Source organism: Cucurbita moschata, unplaced genomic scaffold (assembly GCF_002738365.1).
Source record: "Cucurbita moschata cultivar Rifu unplaced genomic scaffold, Cmos_1.0 Cmo_Scf00108, whole genome shotgun sequence".
NCBI lineage: Eukaryota > Viridiplantae > Streptophyta > Magnoliopsida > Cucurbitales > Cucurbitaceae > Cucurbita > Cucurbita moschata.
Window position 1 is genome coordinate 307212 of NW_019268624.1, and position 5310 is coordinate 312521.

The 5310-nt window shown below is 36.2% G+C and overlaps 1 pseudogene; it reads right to left on the reverse strand.

Moving 5' to 3' along the window:
- Window positions 1-401: 401 nt before the first annotated feature.
- LOC111439798 overlaps window positions 402-5310 on the reverse strand; it is a 16305-nt pseudogene continuing 11396 nt past the window's right edge.

The window sequence follows — 5310 nt, forward strand, 5'->3', positions numbered from 1 at the left end:
TACATGATACTACAATCTTGAACACTTATAAATTTTTGTATTTTTTCTAATTAATTAATGTTGTTGATAATTATATAAGGTGAACCATTTATCTTGATCAATAGAATTAATACTTTATTTTCACAGTTTATAGTATTTTTTTTATAGCATCTATTATAATTACACAAAAATAATATAAAAAGTTTCAAATTTGTAACAACGTCAACCATCAAGATCTTAAAAAAAAAATACATTATAGCCCTTTGTTTAACTATAATTTTTACATGTACAAACAAATTAGAGAGAAAGCTCAAACATATACAAACAAACCGTCATCCTTGCCCACATGAATGGTAGCTAACACAATAACAAACATAAACCACAAATCCCCTGATCAAAGCACTAAGCCAATCATTATAAATTCAAAAGATCCATTCACAAACTGTTATTAGTTCTCCTGCTTCTCCTGCTGTAGTCTTGGATTCCATGACGGAGTCCTAAGAAACATGTAATCCAATAAAGATATAGTAAATCAACAGAATCTCAGTCCAGATTCCAAACCTTTCAAATGAAGCTTTGTCGATGGAGCCAAGAAGGAAAAGGTTGATGGCAATCGATAGTGAAGGCAGCCACGGGACGAGCGGCACGCCCCACACGCGAGGCTTTTTGGCCTGTGGGACACCGAGCAATAGGGCTAGAGTTGAGAGAAACCATATGGAATTGGATACCACCAAGCCGATCCAGCCGTTGCTTGAGCCCTAGTATACGGTGGTTGCTATTGAAGATCCCAGGAGTAGAACCAGGCAAATTATGAGCTTGTTTCGGTCGGATGGTGTCGTTTCACCGCTGACGTAGTAGCGTCGAACAATCAGACCGATGGCTACGAGCATGAAGATGAAGAGGGTGGAGATAGAGAGGAGGTTCGAGAGGATTCCCAAGCTTGTAAAGAAGGCGATTATTGCTGTTGTAGCGAGCATTGTGGCTGTTGCATTCAATGGAGTTTCAGTCCTTTCATGCACTTTGGCGAACCATGGTGAGATCATGTGGGTTCTAGCAATGTGCGTGAGATAGCGTGCCTGTCCAACAGAATTAACCAACAACACGGTGGTCATGCCTTTAATAGCACCAGCAGCCACAATGTACTTAGCCCAACCCCATCCAACAGCCTCAAAAGCCACTGAAAATGGCGCGTCCTCATCAATTTGTTGGTACGGCTGCATCAAGCACAAAGTAACTGCAAGAATGCAATAGGCTAATGTGGTGATCACCATTGACCCAACAAGACCAATAGGTATATCTTTAGCAGGGTTTTTAGTTTCCTTAGCCATTGTCGAAACGACGTCGAATCCAACGTACGCAAAGAACAAAATGGAAGAGGCTACAAAGATGCCACGAGGGCCATAGGGGGAAAAGGGAGTGAAGTTTTTTGGGTTGGCCTTGGTGAGGCCGGCAATGACAATGAAGAGGATGATGGCAACGTGGAAAATGGAAGCAATGTGATATGAACCACGACCAAGGAATTTCCATACCTCAAGGTCCAATTACAAGGACGAGAGCCAAGAAGCTACAACAAACTTTATACAGTTATATTCAAGCTATGATGAGCTCATCAAAGGAAATTCTAGAAGACGCTGGAGATCTCCCTTATATGTTGTGCAAAGTTGAGGTTCAAGAAAGAGATGAATTAAATGCACTTTAAGTTGCATTTAATGAACTCCGCTGAATTTATCAAATAGTCCAAGGATGACTAATAAGCACATTTTATTATTTGCATTATTTAATTATAGTTTAACTATTTGTTTGTCATATTTAAACTAGTTTTAAATATAGGAGTTAAGGTTATATTGTAACCCACATAGGTTACTATATTCCACCATTAACTAGCCATTTAAATATGGAGGTTATGGGTATTTCTCATTACTAGCCCATTTAATTTGGGAGTTATGTATGACATAGGTTAAGGTTGTAAAGGCTATATAAAGCCTTCTTTTCTTTGATTAGACATCAGATTTTGGAATTAAGAATAGAATTTCTATTTTAGCTTTGTTAAGAGCTAAACTTTCTTTGCAAATTCTTGTGTTTAGAACTTGCATGTAGAGTCATTCAAGTGGTATTGATCAAACCTCTTGTGGAGTGATTCGAATCACGAGTTTAGAAACGAGTTTTCTTTACTCTTGATCTTGATCATCAAGGTAATCCGTTCCATACTTTCCCTTGGGTTGATTTCCATATCATTTTGGTATCAGAGCTTTAGGCTCACGATCGGATATATGTTTCATTGCGCTTATCTCTTTTAATTTTCTTATAATTTTTTTTTTCTCAGTTTGTGTAGAATGTTCATGTTCTATCACAAAAATATATAACAAAAAAAAAAAAAAAAAATCTTATGTTCTTTAAAGTGTTAGATCTGGATCTTATCAACACTTTGTTCTTCTTTAAGATCTTCTAAATCAATTTTCTTGTTGGTAAATTGTTTAGATTTTGCCAATCAGAGGAAAAAAAAAAAACCATTGAAATAAAGAAAGCATATGATGTTAAATGTCTTTCTTTTTTTCCTCTTGATTACTATATGTAACTCTCATATGTTACTACGTCTAAATTAGTCCTTAATCATTTTCTTTCTTTAATTCGTTTCTTTGTCGTTATTCGGATTGCTCCTTCAATACCCTTGTTTATGTGTTGAGTGTGCTGTCTATTCACTTTGAATTGCACTTAGCTCTATAACATAGCTTGTCTCACATCCCAATTTGTTTTTTTTGGAGTGTGATTTGTGTGTGCTCAATTGTGAGGGTGAGTTTGTAAGGGAGTGACACATTGCTTCGAGTGTTGAGTGCTAAACACGAGTGAACTACATTTACGAGTGAATACACGTGAGGGAGCGCTTGTGAGGTCCTTTTTTTTTTTTTTTACCTTTCTTTTGTAGCATGGAAAATCAAGACGACAATACTAACATTACTGATGCACGATTGAGAGAAGCACAACAACGAACTATGGAAAGACTAATTCGAGGAATAGAAGAGTTGACTGATCGAATAGGAAGATTGGAGATTCAAAATCAAGCACGACAGAGGATTCCACAACCTACGCCCTCAACCGATACATATGAAGGCGACAATTCTGATCACCACGAGGATAATCCACATGCGGTTGGTCCTGGCTTGATGCGAGGGAGAGACCATGGAAGAAGGTATCATAATTTACAACAACGAGTTCCTTATGATGATAGAATTGATCGTAACGTGGGGAGCATCAAATTAAAACTTCCCAAGTTTTATGGCAAAACCGATCCAGAGGAGTACCTTCAATGGGAGAAAACGGTGGAGTCAGTGTTCAACTGCCATAATTTTAGTGATGAAAAGAAGGTACTGTTATGCATTGCTCAATTCAAACAATATGCTCAAATTTGGTGGGATAAATTGATGTCAAGTAGGAGAAGAAATCTTGAAGCACCAATTGATTCATGGGTCGAGTTCAAAGAGTCCATGAGGTAGCGTTTTGTTCCACAATATTTTCAACGGGACATGGCGCAAAAGCTTCAAGCGTTGAAACAAGGACGCAAATCTGTGGAGGATTATTACAAGGAGATGGATACATTGATGGATCGACTTGAACTCGATGAGGACATGGAGGCTCTCATGGCGCGGTTTCTTAATGGGTTAAACATAGAGATTGCAGACAAGACTGATTTACAGCCTTATTCTAATATTGAGGAGTTGTTACACATTGCAATTAAGATCGAGAGGCAAATCCAACGAAGGTCTCAACGGTATTCTTCTAAAACTTTTCCCAATTCTACTTCTACATGNATTGATTCATGGGTCGAGTTCAAAGAGTCCATGAGGTAGCGTTTTGTTCCACAATATTTTCAACGGGACATGGCGCAAAAGCTTCAAGCGTTGAAACAAGGACGCAAATCTGTGGAGGATTATTACAAGGAGATGGATACATTGATGGATCGACTTGAACTCGATGAGGACATGTGATATGAACCAAGAGACATCAATCATACAATATGCTTCAATGAAGATGTGAAGAAAAGGTTGTCAAAATTATCAAAAGATGTTTCAATTCATGCTACATTGAAGAAGAATAAAGTTTGATTGTTGTAAATTTTGGGTGGGTTACAATTTAGAGTTATTGTATTTTAAGACTTGTTATTTAATTTCGGTTACATTTACATAATGGCTAATTATGGCCATAAAGTAGGAATGTTACAAGTTTTGAATACCTTTAGTAGTTTCATTTTTTAGGCTATATAAAGCCATGTATGTTGTATTTGTAAGAAAGACTTGGAAAATATATCAAAAGAAGCATTTGTGCTTTTCTTTAGCCAATGGCTAAGTTTCTTTGCAATTCTATATAGTTTAGATTGCATGTAGAATCATTCAAGCTCGACATGATCAATCTTGCTTGTGGAGTGATTCGAATCTCAAACAAGTGTTCTTGTCTTGAGATATTTGATCAACAAGAATCATTGAAGCTAGACATGATCGATCTTGCTTCTGGAGTGATTCGAATCTCAAACAAAGTGTTCTTTGCTTGAGATATTCGATCAACAAGGTAATCCGAATCTTATTCCCCTTGTATTGATTCCTTATCTTATCATTTGGTATCAGAGCTTCAGGCTCAAGATCGGATATATGTTTCCTTTGCGTTTCTTCTCAATTTAATTTTTTATTTATTTTCATCTTTTTAGTTTTTAATCGACCCAAAGTTCAAAATTCAATCTTTGCTCCATTTAAAATTTTGAGAGGTGAGAATGAGAGCTTCATTTGTGTAAATGAGTGCAAACAGAGTGGCCTAAAATTCCTTGAGTGTATACACGTGAGAGAGTGTTGTGAGGTTTTTTGTATTTTCATAACTTATTTTTTGCAGCAAAGTTTCACAATTAGATTCGAGGACGAATCCTCTTGAAGAAGTGGAGAATGATATGAACCAAGAGACATCAATCATACAATATGCTTCAATGAAGATGTGGAGAAAAGGTTATCAAAATAATCAAAAGATGTTTCAATTCATGCTACATTGAAGAAGAATAAAGTTTGATTGTTGTAAATTTTGGGTGGGTTATAATTTAGAGTTATTGTGTTTTAAGACTTTTTATTTAATTTCGGTTACATTTACATAATGGCTAATTATGGTCATAAAGTGTGAATGTTACAACTTTTGGAATGCCTTTAATAGTTTCATTTTGAAGCTTTATAAAGCCATGTTTGTTGTATTTGTAAGGAAGACTTGGAAAATATAGTAAAGAAGCATTTGTGCTTTTCTTTAGCCGATGGCTAAGTTTCTTTGCAATTCTATGTAGTTTAGATTGCATGTAGAATCATT